The 26,278-nt window shown below is 38.9% G+C and overlaps 1 protein-coding gene across 2 annotated transcripts in view; it reads left to right on the top strand.

The window, feature by feature from the left end:
* Positions 1-383: 383 nt before the first annotated feature.
* The window catches only part of ZBED1 (zinc finger BED-type containing 1), a 152,854-nt gene continuing 126,959 nt past the window's right edge, over positions 384-26,278 (top strand). For both annotated transcript variants that reach the window (XM_044072517.1, XM_044072518.1), the window contains exon 1: positions 384-556. The gene's annotated coding sequence lies outside the window, so the exon portion shown is untranslated. The remainder of the gene's footprint in view (positions 557-26,278) is intronic.

Genomic DNA, 26,278 nt, shown 5'->3' with positions numbered 1-26,278 from the left:
CAATCTTAATCTCAATGTAGTGACACTAGTGGTTAAATGGTGCTGGATGAGACTGACAAGGAAGGGGGTGCGACAGCAATGTGGTCACACTTTATATTCTCTCGAGTAGGGCCCCCAACTTGAAACTTGTTGCTAGCACTGGCCCTTGATTAACTGTAAATCATATGGAAACGTAACGGTCTCCTTTTCAAGTAGTAAAGTTTGATCGCACTTTTCTGCAAAGTTCAATAATCACTATAAAGGATAAAAACTTCTTCTAATGAAAACACCCATTTCTGTCGCCGAGTAACTGTTTCAATAAAGCGTACACGGACTGCAAAACCTACTGACCAGCGGGGATGCTCTATTGTGAAATTGCGCGTTTCCGTCTGCTATCGGCTATGCGGCTGCGCCGTCTGTCACCGAGCATATCGCGACAGACAGCCATAGGAAGACACTTTTAGAAGGGAAGTAACCACCATGTCATTATTGTCCGACATAGTCCCGCTTTTGAAGGTTTATTATATCGGCATTAAAGTACTTCTTTATCAGCTCTTCAATTCTTTTGTTTTACCAGGTTAGAAAGCACGTTCTGTAAATATATGTTTGGGTGGATGTGATTTTTTCCCCCCTTATTTTCAGATATACTATTTACATGACAGTGTGAGTCAGTCGCGCTAATTCGAGATCAAAGAACGTAAATAGGAAGGAATGCTGTATTCAGTTTTTATTTAGGGGGTCACATATAAATACTGAAAGCATTTACTTTTCAATGTTAGCGTTACAAGTTTGTAGCACGCAGTTTGTGGGTATTAACGTGAGGCTAGTACACCTTTATTATCTCGCTTAGTACGAACAGTTGAACAACATAAGTAATTCGTGGGCCCAGACATACGTGTAATATAGCTGTTAAGCAATGTTTACAGAAAATATGTTAGGATTGTATGACCTTGGTTTGGGTCCTATTGACTGTAACCACAGTATTGCCAAATTGTATACGCGGACAGTAACTACTGACGTACGAGTGCATTAGTTAAGGTCATACTGTGAGCATAATAGACTGCTGTTTAGAAAAAGTGCTGCTTTGTTTCTTTCCCGGATTGCTGTTTAGCCAGCGTCTTCCTGCTTTGCAGACCCCGGTGTAAATAAACTTAAACTGTCATTGGTGGAGCGTTGCATGGCATCTGAGGGCTTATGTGTTTTGGAGGAAGGACTTTTAAAGCTGTATGTGTGCCCGTGTTGTGGAGGTGGTGTGCATATGTTAAAGCACACTTTTTGTAGACATCGAGGTTCTAGTTTATGCAGACTATTTATGCTGCTTGTTCAGCAAAACAAAAACATTTAGAACGATTACAAGGTAGTGGCTGAAGAGTTTTGCAGAGAAAATTTTACACGTCCTGTTTCTGTCTTCTACTCAGGTTGATAGTAATTCGTGAATGCAGTTTTACTCATGTGTTAAGTATTGGTCAGAATTATGTTTGGAGTAGTTTAGAAACTGCAAAAGCACCCACATTTTGTTTTTGGTAGTGTTTTCACTCTGGACTGTTAAGCGAAACATATTACCAAGTTGCTTATTTGTATGGCTGTGATGGAGTTATCAGGTATGCTTTGTTTATTTAAAATTTTTGTGGGTAGTGATTTGGTCAACTGATGCACACAAAATATGATTGGCTGCCTTTGCATTATAATAAATTGTAAAGGCTCATTCTGTTCCATATTAGTTTATCTCAGTTGTTTGATATGTCAGGTATTTTTAAAGTATGCCGAAATATATGAAACACATAAAAAGGGTTATGGTATAGTGCCTAAAGATGGTAAGCTGCTCAGTGGTGTATGTGGAACATGCAGGCATAAATCAGTATTATGAGGCGGTGGGGAAAAAAATTTTTGATTCTGGTTAAGTAGGCCTGCCCTGATGCTTTTCCATTAGGTGGGGGAAGGACGGCGGCATGAGAGCTTAGTGCACATATTAACGTTCTGCCTGTGTCGTAGACAGCTTGTAAGCTGTACAGCCGTGTGATAATGCAGATTTGGTCAGAAAAAAATTAATTTTGTCAACACAGGTTTAGTTTAAGTTCAGTATCCCTTTTCTGTCAAGGTACAGTGACTTTGGAGTGGGATGTACAGTTTCCCAACTGCATAGGATTGTGGGTGACTGTCTCATATGAAAAACATTGCTTTAACTGGGGAGTAAGGATCTTTTGATAACTTGTTTAGATGAAACTGCACTAAAACTCTGTCTCTCTCTCTCTTTTTGGAGGGGGTGTGTTTAAAAAGAAAAATAAATCACTGGTGTATAGTTCATAAGATGATGCTGATTTCTTAATTTCACTTTGCTCACCCCACACTCTTTTGTGTAGTAGTTGCGTATGTTGGCGCAGCCGTTTAGGAAGTAGGTCTGCAAGCAGCTTTCTGCCAACTGTGCTTCATGAGTATGTGCCTGAGGAGCTGACTCCCAGCTGCCAGAACAAATCTCTCCCAAAGCAGGATGTCTCCAACCACCATGGAAGGCAAACAGGATGCCAAGTCATTTCTCCCCTCTCAGCCAGTTTTGTGGTACCCAGGCCAGTAACTGATTTTGGCTGAACAGTAGTGCATAGCCACCCTCCCTGTGGACCAGTGGGCCTGGACCTTAATAAGCTTTGATTTTTAGCTGGCCCACTGTGGCTTCTGAATGAACCATGTTTAATTTTTAAAGTAATATGAATTACCCCTAAATGTATAGTATTTGCATAATCACAAATATACTTGGAAACCAAACTGACATCATTAAAACTAATGTGTAAAAAATTACCAGATACACTGCAAATAAAAATATTTATGCTGTATTTTGGAAATAGGTTAAAGAAAATGTTATCTGGACGTACATTAACTGATTATTTGAAATGTATAACCATAACTAATTTGTTTCTAGTGTATTTCTAGTTTTCTATGTGTAATTTCAAACATTTTTGTGGTGTTCATGTATTTCTTCTGCACTTTGTTGTTTAGGCCCAGTTTACTGTCTTGTGTATATTTTTCTGTTGCAGTTCTGTGGTAGTTATGATCCCTGCCTGTATTATGTTTGGATGTTGTATTATTTATTGCAAACAGACCTTTTAATAAGATGTTTATTGTTATTTATTGTGCAGTTAATTATATTTAGTTTAGAAAGTCTGCTTGCATTTCTGCTTAATGTTGCCTTCATTTTCCGACCACCCACTGTCATGCGTGCAGAGGTAAAGAGGTGAGCTATAGCTAAGAAAATAATTGGTAAATAAGCACTCCCTGTATGACTATTTTTTGATTATTTTCAGTTGTTTAAATCTTGCCCTCTTCTAAGTGCAGTTCTTTTTACGACGGGACAACTTTTATTCCCACACCAGGTGCTTTAATTCATATTTCATTGCTTTATTTCCTTACCTGGTACGTTGCTTCATGTTCCACCAGTGATTTGCTGAGATACCCTAGGAAACTAGTGGAATATCACTTGTGACTTGTCTAAACATCTACCTGTCTTTATAAAGAAATTCTGTATTCTCACCTGAAACTAGGCCAATTTGACAAAGCAGATATGTAAATACGATTGTTTATATAGTGCATGCCTCTTTTGATGTTGCTGCTTACATGTTTTAGATTGGTTATTGTGTCTGTATGGTGCATAGCTTTGTATTGTGTCTTGTTCTGGAAGTTCTTAAGTCGGAATGTTACTTGCTGGTGTCATTTTTTGTTTCTCTCCACATGGAATTGGCTAGAGGCTATCATTTGCAAATTTTTACAGCTTTCACTTACATAGTTACATACATGAGTACATTCTGTTCGATTCTTGGCTGGGGTGCCTTCTGTGTGGAGTCTGCATGACCTTCCTGTGGTCACTTGGGTTTCCTCCCACATTCCAAAGACATGCAGTAGGTGGATTGAACACTCTTTGGAACCCCAGGGGTTATAAAAGAAGTATAAATGGCAAACTCTTCAGCACGCACTGTTTTTTATAGTGGCAGTATTCTTTAGGTTCTAGGGTATAAACAGAATTTTATAAGTCACAGTAAACACAGTAACAGTTACATTTGTAATATGTTGTAAACAACTTACAATATCTCAACAACCACTCAAGTTATACACATATTGTCATAAGCATTTTATTTAACTAGTTAAGAGCTTTCATATGAGGCTAAGGAGTTCTGTCTGTGTTACTTGGATGTTGAGATATTTAGAAAAATTGCGAAAATTATATCTATATAAATTAACATCAAAACAGCTCATATCTATTTATCTGCAATAGACAGAGGTCACCTGTTAATGCAGTTGAGTTTGCCATTGTGTAAGCTTTAAGATAAAAGCTTTTAAAACCTTGAATATAGTATGGTTTTGGAATTATTGCAAATACGAACAAGCAATATTTGACTCCTAGAGGTGTCAGCAGGAGTTAACTTCAGATGCACCTGGAGGTGTCACTCTGGTGTAATGAGTAGTGTGAACATGGGTATATGTGGTGCAGATGTTTCGTGAGAATTGATTGAGGAGGAAGAGGAATTGGAGTGGGAGGGATGGGATGGTCTAGCTGGACTTGAATAATTAGAGTTATTTGCGTGTGTGTCACAGTGAGGTTGGGAAAGTTGGCAGTGATATTTCAGATAGTAATACCAATTAATTGTGTTTTATATAGCTGATGCTTTGCAGACATTGTTGCTGAACCTAATTTCTACCTGTAAATGTACTTTCAACTAAATATGACTTGCAACTGTTGTTTATACGTTAGTTGATTGGTGTCAGTTTTTGTAATGGTACACAATATTTGTCATCCTAATTCCACTATGTTTCATAAGGACTGAATGTTGTTTTGTTTGCATAACCATTTACAACTGGTGTTAAATAAGCTAGAAAGGTTACCTAAACTGTAGAACTATCCTAGCACTATCAATTCCTTCATTGCCAAAAAGAGTTAATTGGGATGTAAGTTAAAGTAAGAGCTTGTTAAAACTTCTGTTCATTTTAAAGTGCTTGTGAGATTCAAAGGTATTGTTGTAGTTTTTCATGTTATATTCTTAATTTTACAGTGTTCCTTTTGTTCTGGTGGTAAAAGGCTGCTTTTTGAAAGATTGATGTCCTTAATTTGTGAGGGTGTTAACAAAATAGCACTGTTTGTTTCCATCTGGGGATTTGTTGTTTAAGGCACTAAGCCAAGTAGCCCTCTCACAGCAACTGTATTACATTAATTTATGTATTTATTAAGAAACAACTTACAGTTTCAGTGCATTTGCTGGTAGCAGTGTTCTGTTGCATATACTTCATCCCATAGTAATTTAATTGGAACCTTGAATACAAAATATTTTTTCAATAGGTTCACTGGAAACATCCCTGAAGCGCACACACACACACACACACACACACACACACACACAATGTAGGCTTATCCAATAGGCAGTCTTTGTCCACTCAACCCACACACTATTTAGGACAGACTGTGTACCACCTCTGCCATTGTGCTTTAAGTTAGGGGCCTCCATTCTTCTCTCTGTATTTTAGCTTGTATAGTTCTGACTAGTCTGAAGAGAAGTGCTTCAGTGTCGTTGTTTGTAAGCATTAGCCTTTTAGTCTGTAAACCTTCCTCCACTGACATCCCGCTGGTCAGCTTTTACTCTGTCTACTTCCTAACAAGACACTGACATGTACTTATACTGCTCTTACTCAACTACTCCTTTCTCTTGTATTTTCTTCTTTTCTTCTAGACTAGGTTATTCTCATTACTTACATCCATTTGTCTTCCTTTAGTGGAATTGCATGCTTTCAAAGAAGTCACCCTTGGTCTCCCCCTTCCTTTCTTATTTCTCCTTGCCCGAGACAGTTATTAAACCACTTTCAGCTATGTATTTGTGCACAGTCAGCATTGACTCAGTGCACACAGATGTCTCTTTAGTGTGTTTTTATTTTGCTATAAAAGTTTCCCTGCAAGCAAATAGCTATGTATGTAACGGTGAAGTCTGCAGTTTGAGCACCAGTGCGTGGGCTATAATTTTATGTGAATTGTAGAGGGTATGGCAGCCTAAAACAAAGAACTTTGTCCATTGGCTCCATTTTCATAGACCACGGCAATCCTATTGATACTTTTTCCTTTAACTGTGCTCCCTTTATTGTTTTTAGCAGTCTACTGTCTTCTTTCCTTAAGTTTATTTCTCTTCTCGTGTAACCACTTTTAGTTCTGAGCCAGTATTTTTCCAGAGCTGCACTCCTGTATTCCTGCTTTTTCTCATTGCTTTGCTGATCTGTGGGGGTTTGGATAGCCTTTGGACTTTGCATTTCATATTCCATAGAAATCTCCTTACATTACACATGTTGAAGCAGTCAAGTGCATTTTTTTTTACTGTTATCAATGTTGATCTGGACAAGGTGATATTGGGCTAACTCTCCCACTGAAACTGTGTCCTAGAGCAACAAAATCAAGACTTTCATCTACTAGTACAGAGATCTTTTAAACTGCATTGTTCCTTTATCTGTCTTTCTCTCTCAGCAGATTTGTGGCTGTTTTAAGTGTAGTCACTGATTGTTTGTCTTTTTCTCCATCTGTTACCAAGTTTTCAACCCGCTTCATTTGCCCTTGAAAGTGCTTGGGCTCACTCTGCCTCCCTACCCTACCCCCAACTCACACCCACCCCGTTACTCTACATTTATATTTCCATAGCACCACCCATATATTCTTCAAATCAATACCCTCAGTTCCTTCCAAAAGAAAAACAATCGATAGAATTACTCCCAGTAGTAACACCCAATCTAGCTTACCACCCAAGACACTCTTTCAAACTGTCTTAATCCTTGACCCTTTTAACGATCAAATTACATCTCTACAACCAACCCACCACCTCCTAACATTTTCTAATCATAATTGACAACAAAGGTAAAAAATAAGATACCCCTAACTTAGATTGTTTTATTATTCCTTCTCACTCTACTAGCCTTCATCACCAATTATCAAATCCACCTCTTTCATATACTTAGTCTTTGCAAAGACTGGTTGAAGTCCTATCAGCAGCTACCCGTCCTGTCTTTCTCAATAACACCCTATCTCTACAAGTAATCCATATCTGATTTATGTATCTATAAATATCTCAGAAATGAATTAACCACATTTATGACCAAATACCAAACCAAAATATAACTGGCTGCACTCTCCCCTCTGTAAAATATCAATTCAGAAAATTAGCAGAAATATTCACCTCAACCAAGGCCCCCCTGTTCATAAAATCATCACTTCCATCCCCAAATTAAACCATTCACCTAATACATCTCAACAAAAAAACAGAACCCAAACCCACCTTAAATCCATGACATACATTATCGTGCCACATATATTGCTGATGTAGATATAGCTACTGAACCCTGGTTAAAAAAATTTAAAATAAAGAATAATGAGATCACCTACCCCCCACCCCCCAGGATACAATATACTCTGGCATGACAGACAAAACAAGTGTGCAGGTGGTGTAGCAATTATCCATAAACGTTTCTATAATCACCTTACGTCCACAGGAAATACCCAAATTTAACAATGTTGAACTTCTTAATAACACTGCTAAGAATCAACAGTAGAAAAGCTATACGTCAACAGCAATTTATATACCACCAAGGAATAACATTGAGACTGTTGAAAGCATCCTGTATTGGATATCCCAACAATCTGTGAAACTATAGTACTTGGAGACTTCAAATATAGACTAGCAAGTCATAACTCCACTACCCTCACTGAATCCATAAACTTGTACAACTTAAGACCATTAATAATTACACCTACTAAAATCAGCAGAACTTCAGGGAGACACTCAACATTAGACTGGATTCTTAGAAACAAACCAGACAAACTGACAGAAGTAGGTCAGCAAAGATGTAATATAACTAGAATGTACTTAGAACAATGTCACTAGATACTGTTTAAAACACTTTATTTAAGGTTTGTAAGAATATGTTATTAATCTAGCACCAGTATGTAATAAGAGTAAAGTCCAACCCCACACCATGCCTGACAAAAGAAACAAAATCATGATGATAAGGGATAAAGCCTGGAAAAATTTGTATCGAAACAGAACTCAAAATGCCTTCCAGCAATTTAGACATCTTAGAAGCCTTCCAGTAATTTAGACATCTTAGAAACCTTGCAAAACTCCATGTCAACCTAGATAAGCAAACATACAATTCCAACCTACAAGACAAGCATAAAAACAACTCAATTTTTATTTTTGGTCATTGCTAAATAAACTACTGCACCCTGGCAGGATCACCACTTCCTCTTCAAAAAACAGACAGTACAACTGACTGTATCCCCACCCAGTTTAATTCCTTCTTTATACAATCAGTATTATCTCTCTTAGACACAAATACATCTGCCCCCTCTACCCCTGTCCAATCAAAACCATCTACAGATCTTCAGTTTTAGTCCAGTACCTACCTCACTCATAATGAAGTTGCTCCTTAAACTAAAAACTACTTAGGTCAGCTACCATCAGACTACCTAAAAAGGGCCACAGAAGTCAGAGTGTTCCGTTTGTCCATACTAATAGGTCCGTAGATGAAAGATACACCCCATCATTGTGGAAAAAATCCTACATCTTACTTCTGCACAAAGGCGGCTCATCTACAGAGTTTAAGAACTACAGACCAATGGCAATTCTCTACCACTTCTCCAGAATATTAGAGAAATTCATCCATATTCAGATGATGCAGTACCTGATCTCAAATAACCTGCTGTCAGAAACGCAACATGGCTTTAGGCCCCAGCACAGCACCACTACTACATTTTTCCAATATAATAAACCAACATAGAAACAATGGTCTGCTTGTGTTCACCATGTTCTTAGACTTGTCAAAGGCATTTGATACTGTCTTGCACCAGCAACTGTTCATTCGACTCCCCTCGATTGGACTTTCACAATACTCCTTGTTGTGGTTTCTTAATTACCTATGTGGAAGGCAACAAGCCATTGAATGGCAACAAACCTCCTTATCTTTTCAGCCAATCTTTTCAGCCAGTTACTACAGATGTCCCCTCAAGGGCTCTATCCTGTGTCCTTTCCTGTTTAATATATTTATTAATGACTTCCACACCTCCATTCACTGTGCTAGTTTAGTTCAGAATGCAGATGACACAACATTAATATGTGCAGCCTCAACAATTACCCAATAACATTTCTCCTGTGTAGAAACCTGGGTCAAACAGTCAAACCACCTATCTAACCCCAAGAAAACCAAGTTAATGTTTTTTACCTCAAAAAGTTGCCAAAATCTAAAGCAATCTTTTACCATAAAGTCAGCAAATAATACTGTCATTGAAACTGAAACTCACACTCGCAGTAAATTTGTAGGCATTATAATAGATGACGATCTCAAATCTGACCAACATATACTACCCACTTAAATCTGTCCTTGACCTAGCACTCTTGTGTGGGGTCATTTACTGCACTGTTATAACTTGATATTACTTGTGAACCTCTGCTATCTCTGCAAAAAAACAAAAACAAAAAAAAAAATCTTGCTTTTTTCCCACTTTTCTGAGAGTTAAAAAAGTTCAGTTACAGGCTTGCTGTTCCTGAACTGTTTGAAAGTTTCTGTGAGGCCATTTTTGCTTGGGCTGAAGGAGGGTCTCTCTGTTGATTAGTGGCAGTGAATAACATTGAGCAGCTTCCCTGCCCCCCGTAGAGGTGGTTACTGACTTGAAACTGTAGTTTTATTGGCCACTAGGGGTCATTTCCAAAACTCCTTCATCTTCCTCTCTTAAAACCTAGTTGCCTCGTGGTTTGGGCATCTTTTCAGGCTTGTTGGCTGTTGAAGCACCCTCCAAGAGGAAAAAACGCTGAGAGAAGAAGGGAGCCACTTTTGAGATTTTAAGTATTTTTTCTCTGTTTATTTGCTAAGTTTTTCTGCATAGCTGCCTAGCTTGAGCATTTTCTGGCTTGTTAAACTTGATTTCTGTATTAGTAGCTGTATTTAGAGCACAACCAAAAGCTGTTTGCTGAATTTCCTGTTTGCACTTCATTTTAAATTGTTTTTTTCTCAAAACTTGCATATTTTCTGTCCTTGACCTAGCACTCTTGTGTGGGGTCATTTACTGCACTGTTATAACTTGATATTACTTGTGAACCTCTGCTATCTCTGTAAAAAACAAAAACAAAAAAAGAAATCTTGCTTTTTCCCACTTTTCTGAGAGTTAAAAAAGTTCAGTTACAGGCTTGCTGTTCCTGAACTGTTTGAAAGTTTCTTTGAGGCCATTTTTGCTTGGGCTGAAGGAGGGTCTCTCTGTTGATCAGTGGCAGTGAATAACTTTGAGCAGCTTCCCTGCCCCCCGTAGAGGTGGTTACTGACTTGAAACTGTAGTTTTATTGTCCGTTTTGGGTCTATTCCTGCTTCTTTCCAGCCCCTGCTATCAAGCACGCTTTAACGTGCTTTAGCGCGGAGTTGCCACTAGAGCAGCATCGGGCAGCGCCGGTTAAACAAGGTTAAACTCTGGCTCCAGAAAGTCTGTTCTTCAATTTTTCCCTTAGAACTGCTCTGTTAGGAACCTAAACAGTTTACACCTTCACTAAAAAGTGCAGCACTTGTTCCAAATAGCTTTTTCTTCTCAAAAAGCTCAGCACTTGTCTTATAAGCGTATCCCTTGTCTTATAAGCATTCTCTTTGCAGGTCAAGCACTCCTATATTATACAAATCTCTCACTAGCAAAACCCCCCAGGAGTGCCCACTTCCCTGCTAAGCCCACTACTTTTCTGTCTCATACCAACTCATAATTCTTTCTAGCATGTCGAAGGGTCAGATGCTGGCGTCCTCTCCTGCCCAGTTGGTGAATCTGGGAATTCTGAGACAGTGTTACAATTGCCTCATGTACACGGACAACCCTCCTCCTCCTCCCACGTAACACTAACACTTGTGAGAGATGCAGCTATTTAGCCAGACTGGAGGCTGAGCTCTCTCAACTCAGGACTGGCAAGACCAGGCAGGAGGAGAAGGCAACTACACACACCACAATACCAGTCTCACATAACTCAACCACACCACTGAATCAAACACATAAACACACTAAGACATACTCGGAGGCTCTGAGTAAAAATTTACCTAAACAGCAGAGGCCTCCAAAGCAGACACCCAAGCAACTGCAAACTCAATACACCACACAAACAACACATAAACAACAAAATCAGTGTGCAAAGCAGTCACTGCCCTTAAGGCCAAATACAACACCAAACATACTTGTCATAGGTGACTCCATAGTCAGACACACTGACATCCCGCTCACCAGACTGAGTAAGGAGAAGGTCACAGTAAGCTGCCTGTCGGGCGCTAGAATCCGCCACATAACGCAAGCACTCAGGTCTCTCAACAGCAGGTACAAGTGTGACTCAGTCATTGTCCACGCTGGTGTCAACGACCTGAGACGTACCTCCTTGGACTACATGAAAAGAGACATTGAGGAGCTCTCTGATTATGTAGCTCAGGCAGGTATGACCCTGACCTTGAGCAGTATCCTACCTTCACCTAGAATGATGCCACAATACAGTGATAAGATGATCAGCTTTAATAATTGGCTTAAATTCTGGTGTCATTCAAAGGGGATCCAATGTCTGTCTGCCTGGGATGACATGCTGGACAAGCCACGCTGCTTCGCAAGGGACGGCTTGCACCTGTCACCCCTAGGCTTCCGGATATTGGCAAAGGCTCTTGCCACCCCCATAGTGCCTTTTTTAGGCAAGGCTCAAATTCTAAACCTACCACCCTAGAACACAAAAAAGGAAAAAAAAACTAATGGTAATGCTGCTCAATGCCAGAAGTCTCAATCTCAAGGTGCACGCACTCGAGGCCCTTCTCACTATGGAGAACATCGATGTCTGTGCTGTGACAGAAACCTGGTTCAAGGCTCCTGAGAGCACCCCAGCACTATCAGGTTTCACCTCATATCATGCGTTCCGGCCCCAAAATCCGGACAACACCAAGAAAGGAGGGGGGTGTCCATATTCATAAAGGACACCCACACCTCAAGGTTGGTGGCAACGCACGATGCATCGGAGACCATCCAGGTGCAATTAACCATAGGCAAGACTGCTCTGCAATTTGTAGCATGTTACAGGCCACCCTCTCAAACTCAGGAACCTCACATGGCCTTCCTGAAAACATTGGAGGGGATAAATGTATCTCCAAACACCATCATACTAGGTGACTTCAACTACCCTAATGTAGACTGGGAACACTACTCAAGCCCAAACACTCTAGCCCAAAGGTTCCTGGAGTTCATAAACTCAAATGCCATGGAACAACTAGTCACCATCCCCACAAGAGGAGAAAACATACTTGATCTCATCATCACGAACATGGGATCACAATGTTCAACACCGGAAGTATACCCCTCACTGGTGAGATCAGATCATAAACTAATCTCGCTGGAGGTCCTCATCCTGCCCCCACCTGAAATAAAAAAGACCACAGTGAAAAACTTCTCAAAAGTCGACTTCACACTTCTAAAAACTAGTGTGGTCTCCTTTAAGGCCCTTGAGCCAGTGGTAAACATTACTCAAACCGCTGATCACTTACAAATGCCTTCTACCAGCACCTACAGGACTGCATGGATCAGGCAATCCCAAACAAAACTAAGACTCTTTGTACCAAAGGCAAGCGTCCAGTCTGGTGGACCCCAGCCATAAACAAGCTCTACAACAAAAGGAGGAAGCTACTACAAGATAGAGCAAAATCCTTGAAAGGTAAGACACCTTTGATCATTATAAGTAAAAAACTAAGAGCTCTCATAAAATCATCCAAGGCAAATTTTGAGAGAAAAAATGCCAAGGACTCAAAAGACAATCATAAGGCCTTCTTTAGCTATGTTAGAAACCTAGGAGGAAACTCCCAGATATGCTCAGAATTAGTTCAAAATGATGTGAAGATTACTGAACCTACACACATTGCCAACATACTGGCTGACAGGTTCAGTGCAAACTCCCAAAAGGAGAGGTATCTGTCCCAGAGGATTGTAGCCCCGGAAACATCTCCAACGCCCAGGTGAGAACTGCTCTCTCCAAGGCAAAAAACACAGCATCCATGGGACCGGATGGTGTCCCCGGCTGTGTGCTCCACGAACTCAATGAGGAATTAAACCCGCAGTTAGGACAGCTGTTTAATCTTAGCCTCACCTCAGGATACGTGCCAAGGAGTGGCACGTCGACTGTGGTCCCACTTCACAAGGGCGGTGCCTCCACCGACCCTGGATATTACCGTCCCATTAGCTTGACAAGCGTTATCTGCAAAGCCATGGAGAGGATCATAATGTAACTCATAAATAAAGACATAGGGAACTTGCAGACTTTGGATCCAACCCAGTTTGGCTTTGTCAAAGGCAGATCATGCCTTTTAAACTTGGTTGACTTTTTCGAGACAGTCACCAAGGCCATTGATGAGGGAAAGGCAGTCCATACAGCCTACCTCGACCTGGCAAAGGCCTTTGACACAATACCCCACTCAGGTATCATCGAAAAACTCATCAGCTTAAATGTAAACCCATACATCACAAGATGGGTTCCACTCTTGTTCGGCATCTACTTTTCTGAAGTACAAGCAAACACAGGAGGGTTATGGCTGACAAAGTTTGCAGATGACTGCAAACTGGGCGCCATAGTCGAAAACACATCTGACACAGATATCCTTCAGAAGGGCCTCACAGAAACGGATAACTGGTGCCAGAGCCATGGCCTAAAGTTAAACGCCAAGAAATGCATAGTCATACCCTTCGGGAAAAACAAGGTTACCCCTAGCTACCATATAGGTGGCAATCCACTGAGCACAGAAGAAGTCATCAGGGATCTGGGGACCCAGGTTGACAGTAGCCTTTCGTTTGACACTCATGTTGCTAAAGTAGTTAGGAAAACCTTCTACATTGCCCACCTGATCATGAAGGGATTCACATCTAGATCAAGGGAGGTCATCGTCCCCCTGTACTCATCACTCATTAGACCTATGTTTGAGTACAATGCCCCATTTGGAATGTATCTGACCCGACACCTGCAGCAGCTGGAAAGGCCCCAAAAGTTCCTCACCAAAAGGATAAAGGGTCTAAAAAATATGTGTTATGCTTCCCGACTGAAAGAACTCCAGCTCCTATTCAGTTTCATACCGCTTGCTCAGAGGTGACCTGTGCCTGACATATAAGGCCATGTCAAACCCAGATTTGATGAATATGCTTCACCTCAAAAAATCTAGATCCCTCAGAACCACAAGGGCGGGAGACTTAAACCTTGACACGGTTATTAATAGAACGTGCTGGAGGGACAGATTCATCACCCAGAGACTCCCTATGCTGTGGAACAAAATCCCGGTACATGTGAGGCAGAGCACCTCGCTGGCCTTGTTCAAGAGGAATCTTGACCAATGGATGGGAGATCGCAGATATACCCCAGGGATTACTTCAGTGTCACTGCTTGACAGAGGCACAGCAAAATAATAGGCATAGTTTTATTCAAACTAAAGGGGTGGCAAAAGCCACAGAACTAATGGGCTAGGCTTATAAATGCCCTTGGGCAGATAGCCTAGTATGAACCTATGAACCTAAATCTACACACCAGAAACTAGGCTCCCTTTATATGATCAATGGATTCCTTACAGATAGCCACCACCGTCTTATTGCCTGCTGTCTTAAATGCCACTCCTATCCTAACAAACTTAAACAATACTCAACGAAACTTACCCATGTTATAGTAAAATAGATGAATTTGCCACTAATTTTCCTTATAGGACCCACCATTGCCGTAGCTTTAAGCAATTAAACTAGCTTGAATTGCACAACTAACATATTCACAGTTAACTACAGCACATAAACTCATTCATCATCCAGAAAAATGCCCTGCACTACAAAACTTATTACTACCCTACTGTCCAGCAAGGGACCTGCGCTCTATTAAATTCTTATCACTTACAAGTAGGCCATATAATTTTGCAAGAGACTTGCTCTACTCCTAGTATGTTGCTAAACTCTGTAATAGTATCCATGAACAAATAAAACTCTCCGACAAGCTCAGTAGTTTTAAACAACTGCTTAAACAACATCTTTACCAATCCTGGTCCTGCACATGCTTATCACAAAGACTTTGTGTTCACCATACAATACTCTCCTTAAACAGAATACACTCTACCTCTCACTGAAATAACAAAGCAATTTGGCCTGTACTGTCCACTAAGTTGCATGTGGGCTTTCTCTTTAGTAACTTCCACCTCTGTAAAATCTTAGAATGTATAAATGCAACTACCGTTTGTGTATAAATGCCAGTAGACATGTAATTACACTGTGTTTAACTGGAACTTAGTATGATGCAATTTAAGCGAATGGAGCTTTTCTTCACGGTCCACCGCTGAAAGTGGGTATTACCCAGTTGGACAGTAAATAAACACTCACACTTACTGTTTGTATCTGTTCCAATTCTGATTTCCTTTTAATACACTTTTTTATAATTAATAACCAGGTGAAGAATGAGCATTAAATAAAATCTGCCATTTCATTCCTCAGAATTCCAGTTCATTCTCTCTCTTTCCATCATAATTGTTTGGTACATGGTCCACAACTGACAAAATAAACATCTGAAATTCCTTGCATGTGATAATGTTCTTATTCTTAATGGCCTAATGATGATCATAAATACATTTTCTAAAAGTTGTATTAGTTTTTCTTATGTAATAAGAATCACAAGAAAGACACCCAGCAGAATAAACCACAAACGAAGATACATATGTCAAAAATTCTGGAGTAGTGTAAGCTTTACAAGTTGAAGGACGATAAAAAAATTAGGTCATTCTGTTATGTACCTATACATGAAACAACCCCTATGTGTGTAAGTCTCTTTTGCATTCACATTTGTTTCATCAGTTTTTTTCTTTTGTAATATATTTTTATTTCTTCCTTATTGTTTATAAATGATAGTTTATTGCCAGTGACACGTAAAACGTTTTCACTTCTTGCTAGAATACGCCAGTTGTTGCATATATTGTAACGTGAACATTAGTAAAACTTTTCACTTCCTGCTAGAATAAGCCAGTTGTTACAAAGTGCCTAGTATTTTTAATCTCTCCGTCCTATAATAAAACTTTCGAGGATGCATGTGATAAAGAAATTAAGCAGGTTTTAAGTAACACAAATGATAAATATTGTAAAATGACAAGTTTTTGAAAGAACTATAATTGGATAATACTGTTTGCTTAATAAAGGCTGACAAAGTAGGCTCTACTGTTTATTATGAATACAGAAAACTATAATAATACCATTGTGGAACTTGTTTTTTTGAAAATGTACGCAGAGTGGGCATTAAAAAACAAGCATAGGTATGTGGATTCTTGGTCAGTCAACAATTACAGCAATAGAATTATTTCTGATCATATGTATCAATGTTACCAGACCCAGTATAGGTATTTTTTTTTGGTATACCAAAATACATAAGAACATGGCACATCCACCTTTTAAGGCCTATAGTATCATGTCCAGGCTTGAAGTTGAAACTATTTTAAACTTTGTGGATAGAGCATTATCCAAAATAGTGAAAAAAGACACCTCATTTTATTAGGGATACCTTTCATTTTTCTTAGAAAAAAATTAAGAATTAGGTAATTTACATAAATGATTTTTTAGTGACAGTAGGTATACATTCATTGTATGTAGTCATACCCCATAGAATTGGGGTAGAATGAACATCAAATTTGTTTTACAAAGATGAAAGATATACTATAGGAGAAATTAAGTTTTGACAGAGGGTATAGAACTGCAACTTTTTTTTTCTTTTTTGGGAGAATTTTTATCTTTAAAAGAAGTGGGTGACCATGGGAGCATGGATGGCACCCAACTATGCCAATTTAGCAATGATATATTGGGAACTATCTATTCTCAATAATATAGTAGGTTTCAGTTATCTCAGTGTATATTATCATTTTTTATTGTTTTTTTTTTATTTGGGGAGGGAAAGAAGAATAGTTAAAACTATTTTATGGAAAATATTAATAGTAGTACATATCTCCTAGCATAATATCTACTAAAATAAAAACTGAGTTTATGTAGATATATGCAAAAAAGAAGGAAGTTCAACATTAAACACAGTGGACACTTTTAAAAACATTTCGAGTAATCCTGTTCTGCATTGCAGTGTTATGTATCCGACATATTTGAAAAACAGTTTAGTAAAAGGACAGTGTTATAGAGTGAAAGAACTGCTTTATTAAAGACATTACTTAAGAAGTTTCTTCAGAGCTTATCCAGATGGAGTAATTAGAGACATCATTTTTCAATATTAATACACTGCGGTGGTGGTGCTGCGGTAGCGTTGTCGCCTCACAGTTAGACGTTGCCCGTTCGATTCTCAGTTAGAGCGTTTTCTGTGTGGTGACATGCTTGAATGGGCATTCCTCTGTTGAAGGTTGTGCGTTAGGCCCGGCAAGCCAGCATGTAAAAATCTACTGTCAATCCTTAGCGGACCGGAGTTCCGCTGTGGTGACCCCTAACTGGGAAAAGCTGAAAGACACAACAACAACAACATTTTTCAATATTAATACAAAAAAGTTCAAGACAACAAAATGGAAAAAAAAGTTGGTTGACAGCAATGCCTCGTGTTTTTCATTGATAGTGGTATAGTCAAGAACATTATATGTAACAATTGGTGTATTCTAGCAGGAAGTGAAGACGTTTTACACGTTGTGGGTGATTTATAAACAAAAAAGGAAAATCTATTGAAAATCTATAACAAAGATGTAATATATGTGAATATAAAAAGGACTTAAATATAGGGGATGTTCCATGTGTAGGTACATAGCAGAAGGTCCTAATTTTTGTTGTCCTTCTACTTTTAAGGCTTATATTACTCCATGATTTTTTACATGTGCCGCTTTTGTGGTTTATTATGCTGGATGTGTTTCTTGTGATTCTTATTGTGTAGGAAAAGCTAACAGAACCTTTATAAAATGTATTTATGAACATCATTATGCCAATAAGACTATTAAATAGGAAATGGAACAGATTCAAAAAGTAATTGGTAAGTGGGTTCTGTGTTTAATAGTTTATTCTGAATAAGACCTGTCTGGTCACAGCACTAAATACATTTTAGAAAAATAATATCATTTCTGCATGAAGAGCAGTTTTTTCAGTATTGTTTTTATTTACCGAGTCATTTCTGCATGAAGAGCGTTTTTTCAGTATTGTTTTTATTTACTGAGTCATTTCTGCATGAAGAGCGTTTTTTCAGTATTGTTTTTATTTACTGTTTTTGAAACCCTGAAGATTTGTTAGCTTGTGCATGCCTGGACATATTACTGAAAGGGTTGTTTGGAGAAATGGTTCATTTTAGTGCTTGTGCATACTTGGACATATTGCTGAAGGGATGGCTAGGGGCGAGTTTGTGGATTGGAACTCAGATATCAAAGGTGAAGCATCGCTTTTAACTGTGGATGTAAGTATCTCATGGATATTGGACTGTGAATTGCAAGCACACCTCATTAGCATAAACTGCTTTGCAAAATTTCTTAATTTACATCTCATTGTACTTGAGGCATTTTGCATTAGCATTAATGGCCTCTATGAATCTTGTCTTTGCTACACTTATTCATATCAGGGACACCCCTGTGTAGGTGTGTGGCAAATGCAATTTTACAGTGCTTCCGTTTCTGCCTGGCTTCATTTTTATTGTAGTATTGTATTGTGATCTTGGGCATGTGTAGTAGGTCTGTGATAGTCTCGGAAAAATATAATGCATAGCAATTACAGCTGCATTTATGTTTTATTACACAGATTTTTATAGTACTTGGTGACTTTAATGTCAATTGGAAGAGTTGTACCACAGAACAGCCTTCTACCCATATAATCCTTTACGGTTTTACTCAAACCATTACATCCCCCACAAGGACCAATAAAGTTAATAAGAAGGAAAGCACCCTTGATTGAATCTTCATAAATAGTCATCATCAAAATTACATAGTAGGAACCCTCCCCGAAGACCTAAGTGATAATTCTCTTACCTTCTTAATTAGAAATGAGTGACATTCCAAACCCAACCACATATAGGACAGTAAGATCCAACAACGATTTCAACCCTGACACCTTTGAAAAAGAACTTAAAGCATGTGATTGGTCTCCCTGAAACAACTACCATTAGAAGAAGCGGTTATATACTTCAATTCTTAGCTATTCTTGACCACCATGCACCAACTCGTACAATTAGAACTAGGGTTAAACCAGCCCCATAGCTTTCTAAAGCTACTAAACAAAAAATCCTCCTTAGAAATAAAGTCTGGGAAAACTGGCGCACTATTAAAAGCTCTGCAGATCAATTAAAGTCTAGACAGCTAAGAAACGAAACGAAAAAAGCCATACAATTGGACAAAAGTAATTTTTACTTTCAGCTCCAACAAACCCACCAAAACAAATCACAAAAATTCTGGTCAGGCATCAATAAACTTCTACACCCAGGGTGATCACTCCCCACCCCTTCAGGTTCTGATCACAGTAGTCCCAAGCAAATAGCCAATACCTTCAACACTTTCTTCACAGAGACCATTCAATCTCTTGCCAGTCAGCTATCCCCTGACACCTCATCTTCCACCACCTCCAACTCTAATACACCTCAATCATTTCACTTTCAACCTGTTCCCACATCCCTTATATGTACCCTCATTCAAAAACTTAAACCTACCACCCTCTTGGCAGACCTACTACCTGCAGAATACCTGCAAAAAGTTGCAAAAGCCGTAGCCTACCCCATATCCATCCTGATTAATAGAACCATTACTAAAGGAAACGTCCCATCCATCTGGAAAATTTCACATATTATCCCCCTGCATAAAGGTGGTAACTCCAACGAATTATCAAACTGTAGACCTATAGCCATATCTCCACTGGCAAAAGTCATGCAGAAATGCATTCACAAACAACTGTTAAACTTCCTATTAGAAAACAACTAATTAGCCAACTGCCAACATGGTTTTTGACCATTTCATAGTACCACCTCTGCTCCTTTTATCCTTTTCTGGTCATATTAGTAAAAATCGTAATAATGAGCTTCCATCCTCTGCCCTCTTTATTGATTTGTCGAAAGCATTCGACATGGTAAACCACCAACTACTCATTAACATATTCAAAAACCTGTCACTTGATACATTGGCTATACAATGGTTCCAATCCTACCTAAACAGCAGGCAACAGGCTGTATTATGGGAGAACAGCTTATCTTCTAACCTCCCAATTACCCTCTGTGTCCCTCAAGGCTCCATACCAGGTCCACTCTTATTTTCTGTATTTATAAATGACCTACATTCTGCAATACCTCAAGCTACCTGTATCCAATATGCAGCTGATTCAACATTAATATGCTCAGCCACCTCTCCATTAGATCTACAGTCACTAACCCAAAATGTGTTTAATACAGTTGAGAAATGGCTTCTACACCGATGTCTTATCTTGAACCCAAAAAAACAAAACAAAACGTCTACTATTTACTCCCGCCCGTAGATCCTCCCCACTTAATTTTACTGTTATATCAAGTAATGGTACTATCATCTCTTCTGATCCTACTACAAAACTACTTTGGGTACTAATAGATAACAGCCTCACCTTTGATTCCCATATAAACAGTACTATAAAAACAGTCAACAAAAAACTAGGTTCCCTCTATGGGATCAAACCCTTTCTGACCTCACTAGCCAGGTCCACTATTGCCCATACCTACTTAATCTCTACCCTACTTTATGCCTCCCCTGTATATACTAAACTATGTAAAAGCAACTTGATTGAACAAGCTGGTCGTCTCCTACAATAATATTGCCAGATTTGCAACTGGGTCTACCTACAGAACCCATCATTGTCACAATCTTAAACAGCTAGGTTGGTGAGAGTTGCCAAATCTTCTAATATTTAACCAGCTAACAGTTGCCCACAAGATTTTGTATCAACCTACTAACACACCAGTACTTACAAATCTTATCGCCCCTATAGCAACCTAAAGACCCTACACTCCTCTAATAAACAACTTGTGCAAATAGGTAATTGGCTGGTGACTCTCTGTTCTCTAATACTATTGGCAAAACCTGGAACTCCCTTCCCAGTGACCTAACCTCCCTTACCTCAATCACCCTATTTAAAAGCACACTGAAACCATCTATTAAATCACAATGGTTATGCCCATGTGCTAACCCTGACTAACTATCTCACTTACCTATGGATATTAGTCATCTTATCTGCATGTGCTAGATACTTTTCTGTTACCCAAAAAGAGTGTGTCTCTTTGCAGTTAAAAAGTTTTACTTGTGATTTAATTTCTATGACTAACTATACCTGATATGTACTAAAGTTGTGAGCAAAAATCTAGTGTATGGTAAAAAACTGTAATGTACTTCAATTTTTGTAAAATCTCTCTTAGTGTAAATGTGGAGCTTTTCTCCCTGGGCCTCTACTGAAAATGGACATGTATCCAGTTGGACTAGCCCGGTCAGCAAATGTAAAATAAAATAAATAAAATGGAATACTCTGTGTAGGTTAATACCAAGGTGTTTGATCCAGATGACAATTAGTAGCCCAGCCACAATATCCCAAATCTTAGGTTCCTGATTTGTACCAAGTTCAACCCCTTTCAGTGTAAATCATTTTAAATATTAGAGAGTTTACAGATGAATTCATGCCATGACATACACCTTACTTTCATACCTAAAAGATCTCATTCAGGGTGATAACATTTCAGTGTCCAAACCTTTTTGGCACAGAGAACAGGGTTAAAATAGATTGAATATGATAGAATACCATTTTAATCATTTTCAAACAGCTGCAAGTAACTGTGAAACAAAAACCTGATGCTAACAGTGGAACTTGCATGAAGAAGATGAATTAGCAGACTCTTGTCTAGATGAGTGTCAAAACCCAAATCTTGGGGTAGAATCTCTGAGTTCTTGGGCATGGGTGCAGCCAAACTGACACCATATAATCTATTAAATAAATTAAAGTGGAAAAATTCAGCCAGTACAGGGACAGTACATCTTATCAGTTACTTTCTATGCAAGCTCACTTGTATCCTTTTCATTTGGTGTAGGTGTTTTGGAAATGGGGTATCACCCTTGTGGTCGATAAAAAGCAGTCACTTTAATCTGCTTCTGATGGCTGTGATAATGTACACCTGTCTGCATCAATGGTAATGGAACACCCAGCTTGCTCTGTGTTTTAACTTTTAGACTTTGCCACACATTCTTTTTATGTCAGTGGCAGTGCTGTGACACTCAGGCAACCCATATGCTGATTAACATGTGCCTAGCTTTCCACTACTCAAACAAAAAATATGCTACCCTTCTGCCACAGGGAGGAAATGGCAATGTGCCTTTTTATTATAGATTAATACTATACATTGTGGGACATTTTAAGCCTAGACAATTACCTTATGTGGGAATCAAACCGTGCATCTTCTGTTTACAAGGTAAACACCTTAACCATTATGCCAACCTCCCCTGAGATTAAAATAACAAAAGCACACAAGACCATTGTGACAACCTACATGGAACACTTCATTTCCCTGCATAGGTGGTTACTAGACTATTGACCTGAAGGTCTTTATAAGCCTAGCCATGTGTACTCAATATGATGGTAAAAAAAAATAATAACTTACAAAGGGTGATGTCTGTGGTCATATTCACAAATTACGGTTATTGACATGAACATAACAAAGGTAGCAAAACAGTACTTATAAGCCACAATGACCATCCAGTGCACGTTATCAGTTGCCTGAAAGTAAGTCAGAATTATCCTCCATAAACTGTTAAAAAGATACCATATCTGAGCAAAATTTACTGGCACCAACTGTGTAGCTAGATGAAACTGTTCCCGTGTTTGCTATAAATACTTCCAGACAACCACTAAATTGCCTTTCATTACTTTACAACAACACTGTATCACTGTACCTAAAATAAAATGTAAATGTATCCTTCTAAATAAAGAAATAATTTGGTACTCTGAATCATTTGTTTTCCAGTTAAGAAGCAGCTGAGCTGAATGTCTGCAATGTGCCCTTTCTTTTAATGCTATAGTCTAATCTGGGCTGTTTATCTTAAAGTAGCACAATTTGACTAATGTAAAAACTGAAGGAAAAGCAGCAGCACACATGCAAAATTTTTATTTGTTTCGATAATTGGCTGTCCACTTGTCACTGTGATCATACTCTGTTATTCATAATTACCTGTTTTTTCTCAATTTCACAATTTTAAGGAGAGGGGATATAAAAGCAGGAAAGTGGAAGTTGGACTTAATGCTAGTCGTCATCTTAGATCTGATAGAGGGCGACCATACTTCTCTAGGAAATATAGGGAAGAGAACTTAGACCAGAAAGAGGAACCACTTAGACATGTCAGCTTCTTCTGTTATTAAGAAGCATTGACCGGTTCTGTTAACAGATGAGAACATTAGGACTATTGTGGGTGATGAACCTGCCTTTGTGTTTAAAAATAAAAAGAATCTTAAGCGGCTCCTTTGCTACCCCGATAGAGTTAAGGAGAGTAGAGATGGGATTGAAAGAAATGGCACATTTCCATGTGGAGGATGTAAGTATTGCACATGTATTGAGACCGATAATGTTTTTGTGAACCCTGATAATGGCAGAAGATTTTATTTTAAAGTCTCTGCTAGATGTGACACTAAAGATGTTATTTACTTAGCGCACTGTGTGACATGCTTTTCATTCTGTGTGGGGAAGAGCAATTGGAGGTTTAAGGAGAGTATAAGCGAACACCTTTATTCCATTAATATCAAGTGCATGTCAAATGCTCTACCGAAACATGTAGTGGAGAAGGGAGTTGAGCATAAATTCAAGTTTAGAGTTAGGCTTTTGAAACCCTAAGAATGGGTGATGACAGGAATTTACAGAGACTGTGGAACTTGAGTGGATTGTTAGGATGCAAGCACACAAAGGGTTGGGACTAAATGAGAATGTCCCTCTTAAACCTGTATTGAAAGCACGCAGGTTGTTTAGGTGAATATTTTAAATGCCTTTGTTTATATATGAATGCTTTTTATAATATGTCTTTGGTTGTATGTACCTTTAACTGAAAAAGGGTGTGCAAGTCAGTGTAGCTCATGATTGGTAGGGTATGTAGTATTTAAGCTGCTTCTGTTGTGAATATGGTGGATCTGATGAAGCAGAGTTTTTATTTTCTGTGAAAGCGCTTATCCTTGTTTTTGTGGAATAAACTACAACGGATTTTACCTGCCTGTGTCGTTCCTAGTGCGGAGCTTTTGTGGACTTAGTTTATACATGTTTTGGCTGTTTGTTGCACTTGGTTTACCTGAGTTCTGTGTAGCTGTGTTTCTGCATCTAATTTAAATTTCATCACAAAAATATACTGTATTTTACAAAGGAGGAGACCTGCTTGTACTTTAACATTAGTATCCAATTCAGATCTCTTTAGCCCTTGTTCCTGTCAGTCTTTTGTATGCTTGGAGGTGTTGCAAGTGTTTGGCTGAGTCTGCAACCACCAAGCAGATGCTGGGCATAATTACAACCCAGTCCAGCTCTTTGTGTATTGGCTGGACTCCCAGATATTAGCCCTTCATTCTTTAGAACTTAAACCACAGTCTTATCTCCTGACATTTTTTGCAGTGTCAGTTGCAGCATTGGCTATTTGGTACTGAATCTGTATTTAGAATGTAGTTTGTTTGTATGTTTGGAGGTCATGACAGACTGCATCCACAACTAGCAATGTACAATCCAGGTATTCAAATATTGTCTACTTATTACTCCTCGAGGAACTGTTAGTATAGTGAGATCATATTCTCTGTGGTTGCCACTGTTCATCACTACACACCTTTTACATCCTGAAACTATATTTTGCTGAGGTCATTAATGTACAATGAAGAATATACAGCTAAAGTGAAGATGCTGTTTTCCAAACATGTACTTGTTGGAAAAATCCTTATGTAAGGACTCCGTTGTACTCCAGTACCGAGCAAACTGGTGATATCCCTTTGACTAGTGAAGTGTTACATTATGGGGTACTTGGTTACTTCATGCTGCCTTACCAGTTTTGTGAAGCGTCATCTGTCAAGTCTGTGATTAGGATGCTGTGAGAGATGGTATGGTCTTGCTAGAATTCTAACTGTGAATGCCTGACAAAAAAAAAAAAAACTTGCAATTTATTTATGAGTCCCCAATACTGTAAAAACACGTTAGGTTGAAAACTATTTTTGCTGAATCCAGAATTCTCCTGTTTCCCCACTGTTTGTTTTGGTGAGGGATGTGTGAGAGTCTTACCCGCTGCCTGCCAAAAAAAAAAAAAAAAGATTTGCAGTGATCACCAATAACACTTTCCAAAGATATTCTGTGATCCACAGCACTGTAATTGTAACTGAATGCAAATTTATCATACTGTATATAGAAAGACATGGTGCATTGTGGTAAAGTCATATCAGTATGGTGTCCCATTCAGGGCATTTTGGAGTATAACAAACTACAGCAGAGTAGTAATCACCTAGAGGTTAGTACTTCCCAGATATAGATGTGATAAAAACATTTTGTTTTACTTTCTGGATGGAGCTTTCTTTTATATTGACAGATTTGTATGACATGCTGCCTGACTTATTCTGTCTTTGTCAAAGCAACTCAAAGGGCATACTCACCAGTTTCAAGACGTGAACATACTAAATAATACTAACTGTATGAATGATTTTGACTAGAATTATTAAAAATGTTCCATAGCACTGGTTGATATTAGTTCATTACAGTAGCTTGGGCTAGGAACAGTATTCCAAGAGTGTTTTGGAGGTAAAAAGAGTGTCTGATAGAATGATGTTTATGAAGCTGGAAATTGATGGTGTAATGATGAATGTTGTTAGTACATATGCTCCACGAGTTGGGTGTGCAGTGGATGAGAGAGAAATTTTGGAGTGAATTGGATGAAGTGGTGATGACTGTACCCAAGGGTGAAAGAGTGGTGATTGGAGCAGATTTCAGTGGGCATGTTGGTGAAGGGATCAGAGGGGATGAGGAGGTGATGGATAGGTATGGTGTTAAAGGAATGCAGAAGGTCAGATGGTTGTGGATTTTGTTAAAAGGATGGACATGGCTGTGGTGAATACGTGTTTTAACAAGAGGGAGGAGCATAGGGTGACACACAAGAGTGGAGGAAGATGCACACGGGTGGATTATATCTTATGTAGGAGGGCCAGTTTGAAGGTGATTGGAGACTGTAAAGTGGTGACCGGGGAAAGTGTAGTTAGGTAGCATAGGATGGTGGTTTGTAGGATGACGTTGGTGATCAAGAAGAGGAGGAGGAGTGTGAGGGCAGCACCAAGGATCAAATGGTGGAA

This window comes from Protopterus annectens, chromosome 5.part0 (genome assembly GCF_019279795.1).
Source record: "Protopterus annectens isolate FY-2018-M chromosome 5.part0, PAN1.0, whole genome shotgun sequence".
Taxonomy (NCBI): domain Eukaryota; kingdom Metazoa; phylum Chordata; order Ceratodontiformes; family Protopteridae; genus Protopterus; species Protopterus annectens.
This window is presented reverse-complemented; position numbering and strand designations above follow the sequence as displayed.